Source organism: Ornithorhynchus anatinus, chromosome 3 (genome assembly GCF_004115215.2).
Source record: "Ornithorhynchus anatinus isolate Pmale09 chromosome 3, mOrnAna1.pri.v4, whole genome shotgun sequence".
NCBI lineage: Eukaryota > Metazoa > Chordata > Mammalia > Monotremata > Ornithorhynchidae > Ornithorhynchus > Ornithorhynchus anatinus.
In genome coordinates this window covers 59,293,154-59,311,291 of record NC_041730.1, presented here as the reverse complement: position 1 = coordinate 59,311,291, position 18,138 = coordinate 59,293,154, and positions in this window count along the sequence as shown.

Sequence of the window (18,138 nt, the reverse complement as noted above, 5' to 3'; positions counted from 1 at the left end):
AATAATAATAACTGTGCTGTTATTGATAAGAATAATTATACTAATAATAACCTCTGCTAAGAAAATCTCTGCTTGTATAACTTCAGATTGCCATCTCCTACATAAAAACCCAACTTGCTCCACTCACTTGACAGAGACATGACAGTATCTAGAGTACTATGCTCTGCACACAGTAAGTGCTCAATAAATACGATTGAATGAATGAATTTAGGGAAAAATCTGGATGATGCTGTGTCACTTCTATCTTCTAAGTAAAGATTAGTGCAGAAATTTGGCAATACTCCAGATAATCCAGGACACAAAATTCCCAGCTCTTGAAGGAAAATTGTGTTTAGGGGAGGATAGCAGGAGGGGCTACATTTCAGAATGACTCACTTTAATGCTTGAACGAACTGGATAATTGTCAGATGTTCACTGTATGCTCCAGTTTCATCAAAATGTCTGTTTTTCACACTTTTCATTGAACATTACATCAGTTCACCATGCTTACCTGTGGGATATTTTCACGAACAAAGGGGGATGTGTTTTTTAGTGATAGATGGAACTGAATTCAGCTTCTCATCCCCTGAACCTTCAATCTATTCATTCTAGGGTATTGCCCAGTAATATAAGACCAAGGTAACCCAAGCAATATTTCTTCAAGAGAAATATCTCAAAACAGATTGAAAAGAATATAAGAAATTTTACAGATCCTGCATATTTCATGGGACAAACCTTAGTTTCATCCTATCAATGAAAGAGTGGTATAACTGACCACTTACCATATGCCAAGCACTGGATTAAGTGCTTGGGAGAACACAGTTAATCACTTATTTTGTGCAGAGCACTGTACTTGGGAGGGAACAATACAACAGTTAATACATGTGTCAACTGCCCACAACAAACTTACAGTCCAGAGACAAAAGGTGACCAGAAAACTAATGTTTTTTGTTATAACTCATCAAGTTCAGGCTGAAAAATGGCTGATAAAACAGCACAACCACATTATTGCATTGCTTTTCATTCATTCATTTATTCAATAGCATTTATTGAGCGCTTACTATGTGCAGAGCACTGTACTAAGCGCTTGGGATGAACAAGTCGGCAACAGATAGAGACAGTCCCTGCTGTTTGACGGGCTTACAGTCTAATCGGGGGAGATGGACAGACAAGAACAATGGCAATAAATAGAGTCGAGGGGAAGAACATCTGGTAAAAACAATGGCAACTAAATAGAATCAAGGCAATGTACAATTCATTAACAAAATAAATAGGGTAACGAAAATATATACAGTTGAGCGGACGAGTACAGTGCTGTGGGGATGGGAAGGGAGAGGTGGAGGAGCAGAGGGAAAAGGGGAAAAAGAGGGTTTAGCTGCGGAGAGGTAAAGGGGGGATGGCAGAGGGAGTAGAGGGAGAAGAGGAGCTCAGTCTGGGAAGGCCTCTTGGAGGAGGTGAGTTTTAAGTAGGGTTTTGAAGAGGGAAAGAGAATCAGTTTGGCGGAGGTGAGGAGGGAGGGCGTTCCAGGACCGCGGGAGGACGTGACCCAGGGGTCGACGGCGGGATAGGCGAGACCGAGGGACGGTGAGGAGGTGGGCGGCAGAGGAGCGGAGCGTGCGGGGTGGGTGGTAGAAAGAGAGAAGGGAGGAGAGGTAGGAAGGGGCAAGGTGATGGAGAGCCTTGAAGCCTAGAGTGAGGAGTTTTTGTTTGGAGCGGAGGTTGATAGGCAACCACTGGAGGTGTTTAAGAAGGGGAGTGACATGCCCAGATCGTTTCTGCAGGAAGATGAGCCGGGCAGCGGAGTGAAGAATAGACTGGAGCGGGGCGAGAGAGGAGGAAGGGAGGTCAGAGAGAAGGCTGACACAGTAGTCTAGCCGGGATATAACGAGAGCCTGTAACAGTAAGGTAGCCGTTTGGGTGGAGAGGAAAGGGCGGATCTTGGCGATATTGTAGAGGTGAAACCGGCAGGTCTTGGTAACGGATAGGATGTGTGGGGTGAACGAGAGAGACGAGTCAAGGATGACACCGAGATTGCGGGCCTGAGAGACGGGAAGGATGGTCGTGCCATCAACGGTGATAGAGAAGTCTGGGAGAGGACCGGGTTTGGGAGGGAAGATGAGGAGCTCAGTCTTGCTCATGTTGAGTTTTAGGTGGCGGGCCGACATCCAGGTGGAGACGTCCCGGAGGCAGGAGGAGATGCGAGCCTGAAGGGAAGGGGAGAGGACAGGGGCGGAGATGTAGATCTGCGTGTCATCTGCGTAGAGATGGTAGTCAAAGCCGTGAGAGCGAATGAGTTCACCGAGGGAGTGAGTGTAAATGGAGAACAGAAGAGGGCCAAGAACTGACCCTTGAGGAACTCCAACAGTTAAAGGATGGGAGGGGGAGGAGGCTCCAGCGAAGGAGACCGAGAATGACCGGCCAGAGAGGTAAGAGGAGAACCAGGAGAGGACAGAGTCCGTGAAGCCAAGGTGAGATAAGGTATGGAGGAGGAGGGGATGGTCGACAGTGTCAAAGGCAGCAGAGAGGTCAAGGAGGATTAGAATGGAGTAGGAGCCATTGGATTTGGCAAGAAGGAGGTCATGGGTGACCTTAGAGAGAGCAGTCTCGGTAGAGTGGAGGGGACGGAAGCCAGATTGGAGGGGGTCTAGGAGAGAATGGGAGTTAAGGAATTCTAAGCATCGATTGTAGATGACTCGTTCTAGGATTTTGGAAAGGAAGGGTAGTAGGGAGATAGGGCGATAACCTTAGATTTAGATCAGCCAGAAATCTCCTTGACTGACAGCTATCTCCTGGGGGTTCTGACTGGCTGCCCACTCCATCCCCACTATGTTCCCAGCATGCCTGGGTTCTAGAAACTGTCCTGTGCACAACAGATATGGCAGTGGTTAGGGATGCTGGGGATAAGGAAATGGGGACATCTCTAATGCTCTTACTTGATTAGTCAAATTTGGTCAATATGATAGAGTTGGTAGACACAATTCCTACACACAAAAAGCTTAGAGTCTAGAAGAATGAGTATGAGTCTGTAAAATCAGTTATTCATTGATATTTATTGAGTACTTGCTGTGTGCAGAGCATTTTATTAAGCACCCCATCCCTGTCCTAAAAGTTTTTAAGTCTGAGTTCTCATTCCCATGAAAACAGGAATGAGTTTAAATCCTTATTAATTCTTATTTCTTAGAAGTAGGTTAGATAGATGAAAGCCTTGCTTAACAATAGGAGTCATAAACATAGGAATAGAGCACCATGGAGACTTAGAAAAATATTTTCCTTCCACATTTTTCAATGCCTTCTAACTGGGATGGATTGATAAAGGAAGATGGTAGAAAATGATATCCAAAGATCCTTTCTCTGAGGCTCTGAACCAGAAAAGAGTGAAACATCCCAGGTCCCCGAAAATCCTTTTTCCTCTTCACTGTGTGACCCAGCAGAAGCTGGGCCAGGTGTCGCCTGACTATGGGCTTCACTAATGACATTTCTATAGATTTTTTTTCTAGAGAATCATAGATTTAAGAGATAGAAATGACTCAGTCCCTCATTTCATTCCCCAAAGACCAGGGCAAGATTGCCCCCTAAGCTTCCAAGCACCTAGTCCAATCAACTATTTCAAGCATGAAACTTCCATGGGAAGATGTCCTTGGGAAGATATTTTGCAATTTTATAGATATTCTGTTTAGGATATTTCCTTCATAGAAACCCTATTTACAAAGGAAATTATTAGGTTCTTTTTATGGAATTTGTTAAGTACTATTTGTTAGTATTTGCGAGGCACTGGAGTAAATGCTGAGATAGATACAAGATAACCAGGTTGGACATAGTCCTTGTCCTACATGAGGCTCACAGTCATATTTTCCACTTTACAGATGAGGTAACTGAAGTACAGAGAAGGTAAGTGACTTGCTCAAGACAAGTGGCAGAGCCTTGCATTCTTGCATTCAACTAATTAATAGGGTTTATGGGCTTCAGATCTTTCTAGATACCTCTCAAGCTTCTCCTTTGTCACCTTCTAACCAAAGCATTCATATTTATTTATTTTCAGCTTTCCTAAAGGGTCAGCTCATCAGTAATGTAGAGGTGTATCGACGGGGCCAGGGAGGAAACATGAAAAATCCCTTATCGACCTCACTTGCAGTCTGAGAGCAGAAAATACATCTGAGGTCCTTTTACTTTATCCCCCATCCTTCCCTCCTCTCTCTCCCCCTCCCCTCCTGGTGTTGTATGCTATTTTTTCAATAGAGGCTACACTGAGAACCGGTGTCACTTCAAGTAAATATTTTTGTAATAAGTAAGAGAAAAAAATCCCTTCTATTAATTTCTTTGTGCTCTAATGAGCCTAGCAGATCATTATGCTGTATTTTTTTTTGTTTCTTACTAAAGGAATCGGTTGAATAGGACTATCTGGTTTAGAAGATGAGCCTGACTGATTACTGTAATTCATAGGGCCTTAATTAGCTGCACAAACCATTAGCTACAATTAGACTATTATAAAACACTTGATGCGCTATGTCAACCATGGGGCCTCATTTATTCTTGTGGCAGGGATGGGGGAGGGGGGCCAGCACGGTACCACCGAGCATGCTAACAAAGAATGATTTTTGATTTAAGATGTTGCCGATAGTGCCTCAAAATTAATCTCAATAGCTGTCTAATTTGTGTCGGTGGATGGTATATTTATTGTAAAATGACACCAAAGCTAAATGAGTTACCTGAAGCAGGAGTGCTAATGTCAGAGCCTGGAGATTCAGCTCCATATGCCATAATACAGCTAGGCACTGGGGCTGAATTCTCCCAATGGAGCACTTTACTTCATCTGTCTCAGAAATGCAGCAACCTGACTTCCACTTTATGATCCTTAAATAATAATAATAAAAAAATAAAAAGCTGCAGGAAGCTAACTCCAGAGCAGCTTACTCAAGTGAGGGTTTCCAAGGGCAGAGTGGAGCTTAAATAATTATGGAAATGAGGCAGGGTTGACTCACCCAAATTGCATAAAATGAGGTCCCCTATTAGAAAAGAATTGGGGATCCTGTGGGGATGGGAAATGATTGACACTCTCAAGGGTACTGTCCTAAAAGGATACAGTTCAACTTCAATGTCATGTCTTTCACCCTGGGATTTCCATTCCTTTCAGTCAAACATTCTCACCTACACTATTTGGCTGTATTTTAGGCAGAGGGAGATGAGGTGGTGGGTTCCATCCTCCTGCTGAATTGCCACAAGAATCCAGAAACTTGATGCTTGGAATTCAAAAGATGATGCCCCAGATGTGTTTTCAGCTAAGTCAAGACTAATTCAAGTTGGGAGTTATTTGGAGATGTCATTTTATTATGGCAAGCAGTGGACCCAATTTAATCCAAACCAGATTACCTTCTTCTTGAGATCAATCACTCTTCCAATCATTCAAGTAGCCAGGCAGCCTATAGTTCCCTAAGGGACTTGTCAAAGAAAAAATGCTTGTATTGGAAGAGTTTCTAAGTTAATGGAGAGAGGTGTAGGGGACAAACATGAGAAATGCAAATAAATCCATATCAAATGAAGAAGGAAGAACACTCCCCCAAACCCATAAACATATACGTGAGCACAAAACAATGGCAGAAACCTAACAAAACTACTGGAGATGAACACAAGTGTTCTGAGTTCCCCAAATGATAGCTGAAAAGAAGTCCAATCAGGATCAGTATGCATTCACCTTCTAAGCCATAAGAAATAATAATAATCATGGTATTTGTTAAGCACTTACTATGTGGCAAGCACTGTACTAGATAAAAGATACATGAGGCTCACAGACTAAATGGGAGAGAGAACAGGTACTGAATCCACATTTTTCAGATGAGGGTACTGAAACTCAGAGAAGTTATGTGAATTGCCCAAAGTAAAATACCAGGCAAATGTTGGAGGTTGGATTAGAACCCAGGTCCTCTGACTCCCAAGCCCATGATAGGTCAGGCTACTTCTTATAGTAATTTTCATCACACAGAACCAGATTAATCTCAAGGAAGACCTGGAAAGTTTCAATTGCAGTGATTCTCCCTAATTAAAATTTGAACACCACTGTCTTCTGGGCCTGATTGAACAATCTCATGCTTCCACATGCATTATACAGATCAATGGATCCTTCAATAGATCACAGATTAATCAGTCAGTGCTTATTAAACACTAGCTCTGAGCAGAATACTGTATGCATTTAGGAAAGTACAAGAGAGCTGATAAACATGCTTCCTACCCTCAAGGAGTTTATAATCTAGGGGTGGAGATGCGCTAAAATAAATTGCAGGTTGGGGAAGAAATTTACTTTAAAGATAAGGATTTAAGTCTATCGGGAGAGTGAATACGGATGTGCTTAGGTGATGCAGAAGTGCTGAAGTGGCAGAAGAGGGAGAAATTGAGCCAGGAGATGAGAGATTAAACAGGGAAGGCTTCCTGTAGCAGATGTGGTTTCAGAAGACCTTGAAAGATGCGGAGAGCAGTGAAAAGTGGTAAGAAGTTCCCAGTAGGAGGAAGGATGTGAGCAGGAAGTAGGAGGTAAAAAAGTTGAGAAATAAGCACCCTGAATTAATTGGCTTTAGGAGTGAAGTATGCGAGATTGAGTGTGGTGAGAGAGGAATGAGGATATGAATGGGTAAGAGAGGTGATTGAGTACTTTGAACAATAATAATAATAATAATAATGTTAACAATACTAATCATATTTGTTAAGTGTTTACTATGTGCCAAGCACTATACTAAGAGCTGGGTAGGTACAAGGTCATCAGATCCTACATGGAGCTCATAGTCTAAATAGGAGAGAGAAAAGTTATTGAATCCCCATTTTTCAGATGAGAGAACTGAGGCACAGAAAAGTTAAATGACTTGCCCAAGCGCACCTAGCACACAAGGAGTGGAGCCAGGGTTAGAATCCAAGTGCTCGATTCCCAGAGCCAGGCTCTTTCCACAAGGCCATGCTACCTCTCTTGAAGGCAATGGTCAGGAGCTTCTGTCTGTTGGAGAGAAGTACAGATGACCCCTAAGAGGTTTTCAAGAAACATGGAGGCTTGCAAAAAGTGATGTATAAAAATGATTCCAGCAAGCGGAGTGAAGTATGGACTGGAGATAGGAGAGACTGGAGGCAGAGAGGTTACAAGAAGACTGATTCACTAGTCAAATTGAGATATGACAAGCATGTGGATTACAGGGATGGCAATTGGGATGGGAAAAAAAAGGAATGAATTCTGGAGATGATAAGGAGGAACAAGCAACATGAGAAGCAATATGACCCAGTGGATAGAGCATGGGACTGAGAGTCAGAAAGACCTGGGTTCTAAACCCTGCTAATCACTTGTCTGCTGTGTGACCTTGAACAAGTCACTTAATCAATCAATGCTATTTATAGAGTACTTACTAAATGCTTGGGAGAGTACTTAACTTATCGGTTCCTCAGTTATCCCATCTGTAAAATGGGGATTAAGACTGTGAGCACCATGTGGGACAGAGACTATATCCAACCTGATTATCTTGTATCTATCCAATATTTAGTAGCACATAGTAAGTTCTTAATAAATACCATAAGAAAGCAGCAGGATTCGGTGACTGAGTATGGAGGACAAAAAAGAGGGGAGAGGAAGATAATGCCAAAGGTGTGGGGTTGAGAGGTGGGTTGAATACTGCTGTGGTCAACAGTGATGGGGAAACTTGGAGGGGAGATGATTTAGGATGTAAGGTGACGAAGTGCCAAGGCACATTAATTTAGAGATGTCCTGGAAGCAAGAAGAGATGTGAGATTTCACAAGAGATGTGAAATTTCAGGAAAGAAGAGAGGCCAGGGTTGAAGAGTTAGATTTAAGAGCCATAGGTGAAGAGGTGGCAACTGAAGTGGAGAGACTGAATGAGCTTACCCAGGTGATGGTGGTTGATTGAGAAGAGAAGGGGAGAGATAAGATGGGGAGAGATAAGTGTGGGGGACCACTCACAGTTAAGAGGTGGGAAGCAGAGGAAGAATATTCTAATCTGCATCCTTCCAGAGAGACCTTTAACTCTGAAGCAGCAGACATATTTTGGGCAGCTGCAGCACGTGGTATTAAGGAGATGGTTGGATGTGTGTTTCTCAAACCTGAAGCCTAAATAAATTGACTGTTTCATGGACTTCCTTAGCCCTCCTTAACTCTCTCTGATCTGATTCATTTAGACAGATACCCATTTCATTTCTGAAACTTCTTCAGCAGGGGGGTGAGGGTTGGATGGTCAAAGTTATTTGAGGGTTGATATGATTTTGTACTGTTCTAGGTAAAAAGTCAATTTCCACAAGGGTTTCTTGCTCATCCTGGTGAAGCATAAGGGTTAAAACCCATCCTAGTCCACTGGAGGATCTTTGGATTACAGGTGGCTACTAAGCACCACCTGAGTTTTAATTAACCTCTTCAAATGGTCTGACCCCTTCCTCAGGGCTCCAGGAATGGAAATATCTTTGGACAGGAGGGTACATGTTGACAGACTAGAAGGCAGTGATCTACAAACTGAGAATTAACTTTATGTTGAGATTACTGCATTAAAAGATTCCAAATTGAGGAGTTAAACACTGACTGGTGGTGATGGAATTGCTGGGCAAGCAGAGATAAGGTGTTTATCCTTGGCCCTTGGGGTGGGATGAGAGGATAAGCCCACAGCATGCCGATACTGAAAGAATAATTTACCTACCATGTGAGAAATGATATATTGTACTAGCCAGGTCTGCATGAGGTCAGGCATATTTTTTAAAAAAAAAAACCCTTTCAAGTGAAAATTCATTTTTTTCATTCAAAGTCACATCCAAAAAACTTATCTTTAATCAAGACAATTTTAGTGAGAACTGCACAGTTCAGACAAGATCGGTGGTCTTGATGCAGTTGGACTAGCATTGCCCCAAAGAGCCCTTTCCAGCATTCATTCATTTATTCATTCAATCACATTTACTGAGCCCTTACTGTGTGCCAAGCACTGTACTTGTGTACAATATAACAATAAATAGACACATTCCCTGCCCAGAACAAGCTTACATCAAGAGGTCAGCAGACTGCTGATTCACAGACAGAACTTTTGGCTCCTCCAACCCCTTGTTCTGCCTTCCTTTTCTATTACCACACTGAGGGATTTCAAAACAAAGTCTCAAATCCAGGGTGGCTAGACCCAGGATCTGGGGAGATGGGATGGGGAGTAGCTGTTCATAAGATGGACACCTGGACGAAATTGGGAAGTTTGTTCAAGGTCATAATCTTGTGACCACCTAAAGAAAAATCCACCTGCGGGGCCTCAGTCTACAGTTTATCATCCCTGGATTGAATTGGGAGAAAAAATAGCAAAGCCTCTATTGTTAGCTGACTAATGAGTCAGACTTCATTAGGGCTGTTAAGGAAACTGTGCCTTTGGGAGTTTTTTTTTCAACCTGACATTAGCACAGTTACCCTGGCTAGATTCAGTCAAGGCATATCGGTGTCTGGAAATCAACAGACGTGATGTCATTTCAGTTCCATATTTCACTGCTTATTGCCTCAGTTTCTCCATTTATGAAATGGAGATTATCCCTCACGTCATTATCTCCTTTTACAATTCAGTAAATGGACACTCAGATCAATTAGTGCTAGTCTATCTAGGGTTCCAGGGAGAAGGGCGAGGGTGAAGGGGAGAAGAATTTTCTTGGCTCCCCTCCCCAGAGGCTGCCTGCAGGAGCATACTGTTTTCCTTAAGAACACGCCACTAAACACATCAGCCATGCTGACAGATAGCACCAGGATTTATTATGACCTAAGAAGACTTTGAGGCTCCCTAATGGGAGACCTGTCCCAGCACTGATCTTTTCCCTCATCTCCCTATAGAGCTTCCAATCTCTTCCTTGATCCCCTCCATTAAGCTCGCTGAAAGAGAGGACAGGCCTGCACTTTATCCTAGCTGCTTGGCTAGGATGTCTGATTTTTAAACCAGATAGATTATTTTTCTACTTATGTGACCTTGTCAGATGCTTTTCCAGGTAATATTTTTGTTTTAAATTATCATCATCATCATCATCATCATCATCATTATATTTAAGTACTTACTATGTGTCAAGCACTGTTCTGAGTGCTTGTGTAGATACAAATTAATCAGATGGGACACAGTCCCTGTCCCACAGGGGTCTCACAGTCTAAGTAGTCTCACAGTCTAAGTAGGTGGGAGAGTGGGTCCTGAATTCTCATTTTACAGTTGAGGAAACTGAGGCACAGAGGAGTTCAGTAACTTGCCCAAGGTCATTTAGCAATTGGAGGAGCTGGGTCTATAACCCAGATCCTCTGACTCCTAGGCCTGTGCTCTTTCCATTAGGCCATGCCCAGCTTTGCTCCTCCTCAACCCATCCATAAAAGGAAATCTGGACACGACATCACTGTGCATTTACTTCTGGGTTGGTAAAGGTAGGCCAACAACCATGAGTTCCCCGAATGGCCCCCCTGGCTGTCAGCAGTATCACCATTTGTTCTGAGCAGCTGCCAGGCCCCCAGACTATCCCTATTTCAATCAATCAATCTCTATCAATGGATTTTATTGAGCACTTACTCTGTATAGAGCATGGTAATAAGCGCTTTTGTCTGAAAATGGCACCCCACATCACTATGTGTGCAGTACACAGGTCCTCTCCATTCTCATTCCACAGAGATTCATACTCTGCCTGTTCAGGAGTAATAAAATGCTAACCTTGGGAGGACAGCTATCTATTTTATTGTTCCACACAGTAACCATCCTGATGACTTCTTTCAACATGGAAACTGCTACACAATGGTTGTAGTGAGCCCACAACAAGCTGCTTTATTACTGACTGTTTGTGATTCTGCAAACAAGAAGGAATAGACTCCCAAAGGCACTGATGGACTGTACCTGAGGGCAGATTACTGCTGGCTTGTTGGGGCAGAGCATGGAAGGAAGCATGGCTTTCTCTTCCTGTTCTACCCAGTAATGGGCCTGGACCAATCAATGACTGTCATGTAGAGCCACAGTTGTGACACTTAAGGCAGACAAAAGGTGGTTGTTTTAAATCGTGAGGAAACACACACAGAAGGAGGCACACACAGAGGCTCACAGAGAAGCAGAGGGAAGCACCCGCAGCAGAAGAGCAGCACTCGGAAGGAGTAGAAGGCAACAGCACTTGGGAAAGAAAAAGCAACTGCAGAATGGGCTCTCTTGACCAGCAGACTGGTATTGGACCCGTGGTGGAGTAGAGTGAGTGAGTGAGTGTGTTTGTATGTGTCACTCCCTTGCACATTGGTAAAACTAAGTAAAAAACTTTCCACAGTAACCTTGGTGATCAGAGAAGTGGTTTGACTTTACTATGCATCACCGAGACTTCCCCGGTCCAGGAAGGTCCTGGTTGGTACAAACCAGGGGATCACGACAATGGTCACTGCTAATCCTATACTGTTTGCTTTTTACTGTGACCTACAAAGGAAACTACAAAACCAGGTAGGGAAATGTCTCTATTCCTGCAATTCCTGGCCCCTGCTCAGTAAAGGCAACACTGCTATATAATTATAGCTAAGAACATAATCCCAAAACTAAGAGATAACATTTAGAAATAATACCCAATTTGGATAGGAGGTCTTTGTTCTAAATCCTGATTTTGAAGGGCCACCCCACAGTTAAGACCCAACTTGGAATTGATGTTGATGATCTACAGAGATAGCACAAAAAGCCAGGGAATTATCCAGTTTCCTTAATGCACTACCACACTCCTGCTTTTAAAGTTATAATACCTGTGGCTGCTGAGGCAGAGTGGAAAGGAGAAAGAGCAGAAAACTGCTGGGGTCCTTTGTTTACTGGGCTTGGTTTGGTCCTCATAAGTCTCCTTTAAAGCAATGTTTTGGCTTCCTCTTGTTCTGAAAGAAAAAGGGCTCCAGAATCAAAATTTATCACAATCGAAATAAAAAATGTAAAAGATCAGTATAAAACATTTAACAGCAACAGTTAATAATGTATATGATAACATATTGCTCTGATATATTGACAAATGTGGCAATAAAGTATTAATGTGATTATGTATCATCAAGTACAATAGTCATCCATCCTCTGTTTTGTACGAGTTTAAAAACAAAGCAAATCTGTAGAAGAATATAAAATGGAGATGCCATCTCAGCAAGGACTTTCAATTAGGGCTGTCACCATGAGCTCTTACCAATCAGATCCTGAAAGAGTAGATCGTTGATTTTGATATGAAAGAGTTTTATTAGGGAGAATGACAAGGAAACACTTCTTCACATCATGGGTGGTAAACAAATGGAATTTGGTAGGAAAAGAAGTTTTGCAGGCTGAAAATATCAGCAGGCCCAAGAAAGGACTTGGATAAATTCATGGTTGGGCTGCTGCTAATGATATTATTAATAATAATAATGATAATGGTTAAGCACATATTATGTGCCAAGCCCTGTACAAAACACTGGGTAGATACAAAATGAATCATACAAGTCACAGTGTCTGAGCACTGCTTAAATAGGAGGGAGAATGGGTATTGAATCCCCATTTTACAAATGAAGAAACTAAGGCACTGAGAAGTTGTGATCTATCTCTGGTAAAACAGCAGGCAAGTGATAGAGCTGGGATTAGAATCCAGGGAAGCCCTGTGGCCTAAAGAAAAGTAGCATTGTCTATTGGTAAGGTCACAGACCTGGTTACCAGAGGACCTGGGTTCCTATCCCATCTCTGTGACCTTGGGCAAGTCACTTAACAATTCCGTGCTTCGGGGAACCTCATTTATAAAATGTGGATTAAATCTTACTCCCTCCTACTTAGACTGTGAGCCCTATGTGCCTCAGGGACTGTGTCCAACTTGCTATCTTGTATCTACTTCAGCACTTTGTACAGTATATGGCTCATAGAAAGTGTTAATATAACAGAGGTGATGGTTGTCTGATCCAGTAACAACATGTGCATGGTTTTAATTTATATAAATTACTTAATTTTATCTATTGTTCAGACACATATGAAATCACACCCACTTATATATATATATAAGTGGGTGTGATTTCAAATATGTAAAATACATATATTTTACTTTTCTTGAATTCTCCTTTCATTAAAAAATGTTCCTTCTACTATCCTTAGAGAAAACTGAAGTATTTAGGGCTCTGACATTTTCAGGTGTGCTCAGATTTTCTCCACTCATAAATTTATCTAGGTGTTTCAGTCAGTACAGTAGTCAACAGTAAAGAGGAAATGCTAATAAATGGCTACTCATGGATTCCCACACCAGTTCCTTTAGATCCAATGGATCTGGATTAACACTAGATTTTTCAGGGTGCAAGGCCCATTCACAAAGATATTTGCTTGGATGTGCTTCTGTCTGAATTTGAATTGGTTTTGATTCTTGCCTTAATAGTTTATAAAAATATAGGATAAAAATAAAAGATGCTTAGAAAAGTTGAGTCCCTTCTGAGTAACAAAATGAAACACTCTATTACCCAAATTATTTTTGGACATATCATCATAAATGATATTTATTGAGTGCATATTGTGTGCAGAGCACTCTACTAAGCACTTGAGAGACTGCAGCACAACGAAGTTGGTAGACATAGTCCCTGACCACAATGAGTTTATAGTCTAGAGGACATATATTTAAATTTTTTAATATATTGTGAAATGATTAAAGAAAACATATCTACAGCCATACATCTATAGCCATTTCGACAGAGAGAGGCCCATTACCTCAGTGTGTGTGGTAGGAGGGGGGTCACCAAGTAACAGAGCTTAGCGCCTCCATCAGCTACTACTGCTTCCACAGAGTGTAAGGTCCTGGAGAATGGGGATCATGCCTTCTAACTCCATTGTATTGTCCCAAGAGCTTGATGCAGGTCTTCACAAAAAGTGTTCCATACATGCTATTGATTGATCGAATGAGTAGATTGAGGAGAGAGTTTTCAGCAGGCTGGAGCTGGTGGGGTGGAGGGGAGTTTTCTTTCATTCATTCATTCATTCATTCATTCATTCATTCATTCATTCATTCAATAGTACTTATCGAGCCCTTAACAGTGTGCAGAGCACTGTATTAAGCACTTGGAAAATTAGAATACAACAATAAACATTGACATTCCCTGCCCACAGTGAGCTCATAGTCTAGATGGGTGGAGACTGACATCAATACAAATAAATAAAATCACAGATATGTACATAAATACTGGGGGTCTGGGACCTGGAAAGACCAAAGGGAGCAAGTTTTAGAATCCTCTTTGATGTTTCTTATGTTTGGCATTTACACTCTTTCCTAGATTTGGGGGAAGCTTAGAAAGGGAATCTTTGTTCCCCGAGTGGGAAGGAAGAGGTGGGGAAGAGGGAAAGGAACTAAAGCAGTAGGTTATTTGGGAAAACATTAAAGAATATTTTAAGATTCACATTACTGTTGGATTCAGTTTTCCACAACAGCCTACACAGATGAGTTATCAATATCCTCCCCCTTCACCTTCCATCATCCATTTCATTAAACCTGTTTACTCTGAAGGGCTTTGTATGTTATTGGCTTGGGAGACCAATCAAGAAGATAGCATAGAAGACAATCAAAAGGCAGATTTCCCTACCAATTAGATTTGGCCTGCTGCGACTAGTCAGTGGATGGGCATTACAATCCTGGGGGGATCAATTACAGGAAAAGGTGTGGCAAGGACTCAATAGTCAGCTTTTCCCACTAACCAGATCTGGCCAAGGCGTAGGAAACATGCAACAAGCCTATTTATCACCAATCAAATTCAGCCATAGAGAATAAGAGGGGGTTAGAGATGGGGATGATAAACCAATTTTTTTTTTTACTGGGGGAATCCAAAAAATAATTGAGGGAGTTTAAAATTAACAACTACCCCTCCCCACCCTCCTGCATAATCACATAGACGGAAATTAGATTAGATTGTAAAATCAATGGAATATCACATTATACCTCAGTTTCAGATAGACAAGGTGGTTTCAGAAATGCATATTATACAGGACTGCCATATGCATTTCTATGAATCTGAAATTTCACTTTTGCTTCCACCTGAAATAAGCAGATGGGTCTTGATCCATAATTGTAGTGCATTTTCCAACTCTGTCTCATTCCTTCCTAGGCCAACCTAAGGTATCGGTTGATCAGGCTGACTTACCCAGGACCCATACTTTGAAAGCAAAGCACTTTAGCCTAGCATTCCTAATTAAGCAAACTCCTCCCTATCAACACCAGGACCATGGACACTATATGAACAATTCAGAGAGCTCAGGTACTACTGATGTTACCATGTAATCTAGCTTCCTTTCACCCTCTTCCCCTACACTATCTTTCACTTTACCCTTTCTTTCCCTTTCTGTTGTTCACCTCCTGGGGAAGAGACTCAGATGCTGTCTCCCTCCTCCTTTTTCCTCCTTTCTTCCTCTACACAGTGCCAGATTTTCAATATGTATCATTGTCTCTCATAGGGAATGGTCCATGTTACCTAGTATTGGAAGGAGAAGAAGGTTATTGGGGTGACACCAGTTAGATACTTCAGTGAGTGAAATTCCAATCATGAAAGATGTAAGACAGCAGGGAGCATTGTAGACATGGGAGGGGACAGTTTCTAAGACAATGAACAATCATTCCTAGACACCAGACATAAACTCCCTCCCCCAACTTTATCTGATTATCTGGAGCAAAGATGCTTATGTTCATCAAGAAACTTTTCTGCATCAGATTGTGTCATATTGAGTGGCTGATGTTCCAAACAATTCAGATCCCCCATCTGCAGGGACCAATTAGAAGATGTGGCTCCTTAATGGGTCATAAATCAATCCCTTCAACTGCATGGAGCAAGATCTGATAGGGGGCTCAGGCAATCCATTATCCAATCTTAGTCACTTCATGCAAATAGCAATCCTATTGCATATCCCTAGAACCTCCTTCTTCTCTGCACATCCTTGAGGAGGAACCAAAACTTTTCTCCTCCACAACCATGAGCGTAGAGAGTTCCCAAGCCCCATGGTTCAAAGGATAGGTGCAATCTCAATATCTTGTTTAACTGGAATGACAGGCAACTCTGTCAATCATTTTGGGAAGTAGATCAGAGACTCAGATCTATATGTTTGTGATTCAATTCCACTTAAATGTTGAAAATGTTCTTCTGTAAGGATAATTTGATAGTTAAATGGTCTCAGAAACATTCAGAGTCATTTGAGCTGCTTTATCAGCTGTATCAAGACTTGTTTCTTCAAAGTGGGAATTTGAAAGTGGTTTAGCTTGTAACAGTAAACCACTGCAGTCCTATCAGGATATCCAAGCCTGCGGCTTTTGAAAAATTGATAAAAATAATAACAACAATATAATAACATAATAATGATAATAATAGCACTACTATTGATACTGATCATAATCATGATAATGATAATAATAGTAATGATAAAAATAAGTTCAGCCCTTACTCTGTGCCCAGTACTGTACTAAGCATGCAGATACAAGATAATCAGGTCAGACACAGATCCTGTCCTCCATGGGCCTCACAGTCTAAGGGAGAGGGAGAAAATATGTGACTTGCCCATCAGTCAATCAAACATATTTATTGAGTGAAGTAAATGCAGAGCAATGTACAAAGTCCTTGGGAGAGAACAATACAGTAGTAGACACATGCCCTGCCCACAACAAATTTAAATTCTGGAGGGGGAGACATATTAATATAAATAAAATACAGATATGCGTATTGAATACAAGTTTACAATATAAGTATATATAAGTATACAGATAAGTACTTATGCAAGGGATAGGAAGGAATTGAATGGGATTGAATTGGTGGAGTCCAGTGCATGGGAAGGGGAATGAAGGTGTGGTTCCGGGACATAATGTCAAGGATGCAGCCAGGGAGGAGGTGGCGCAAGGGTTGGGAGTGCCCTGAGGAGGGATGGCCTGCTGGGAGGAGAATGAGGAGAGGTCTTGGGAAGGGAGGGGTGGGGTAAAAGTTGGGCAGATCAGAGGAAGTGGACTTGGAGGCAAATGTGTGGCTGGGGTATATGAGAAAGAAAGTCCTGAACTGCAGCACCTGCTCTGTAAACCTGCAGATCTGTAGACCCAGATCTGTAGCTAATCTGGGATTGGAACTCATGTCATCTGACTCCCAGCCCCAGACTCTTTCCATTAGGACATACTGCTTTACCCTCCCCATGAGGAATTTCTCATCCATTAGGCTCTCTCTGCCCTGGCTCAGTGCTCACCTGCTGTTTTCTCCTGGTACCTTGCCTGAATCAGCTTATACTTCACCACCCGGACTGCCACTGCCCCCATCTAGACTGCAAGTTCCTTGTGGGCAGGAAACATCTCCACTAGCTCTGTTTTATTGCACTCTCCCAAGCAATTAGTACAGCACATCTTCTCTTAGTACAGAGAAGCAGTATGGCATAGGTAGATAGAGCATAGCTCTGGGGGTTAGAAAGTCATGGTTCTAGTCCAGCCTCCACCACGTGTCTGCTGTGTGACCTTGGACAAGTCATTGCACTTCTCTATGCCTCAGTTACTCCTCCATAAAATGGTGATTGAGACTGTGAGCCACATGTGGCACAGGGACTGTGTAAAATCCGATTTGCTTGTATCCACCCCAGCGTTTACTATGGTGCTTGGCACATAGTAAGCACTTAACAAATACTGCAGTTATTATTATTATTATTAGACCCAGTGGCCAATGCAGATTACTCTAGTAGGTGGTGATTCAGAAGGTCCCCACTGGAGGAATCCACGAATTCTGAGCTGCGATTAACTTGTCATTAAAGCTTCTGTCTGGAGTGAATGGCTAAGTGCTCTCAAGTACTTACTTGTTGGTGGGCGATCAATGACAAGTTTTCTCCTTGGTGAGACTCTGCCCCCTTCTTTTTGTGTGGGGGTCCGTGTGTGCGGAGGGGTGAGGGTTGTGGGTGGGGTTGGGGGGAGGGAGGTGGCTATTCCATTTTCCTGTAGCCCCAAATCTTCAGTGCACAGATGGTGGAGAGTTGGGGCAGGGTGGGGAGTGAAATGAGGGTACCAGTGCCTTCTCCTTCGGTGCAGTTCTAGGCCCTTTAATGTGAGGGGACCAGAAGGGGTGAGGCGCCCAGGGGACAGGGGCCTCTTCCTTCTGGGCAGTCTCAGTCCTTTGGTGGGTGAGGCTGGGGGGACGGTGACCCTCCCCTTTGCTCAGTACTCAGGCATCCAGGTTCAGTGGACAACCCTTTCCTTACACTG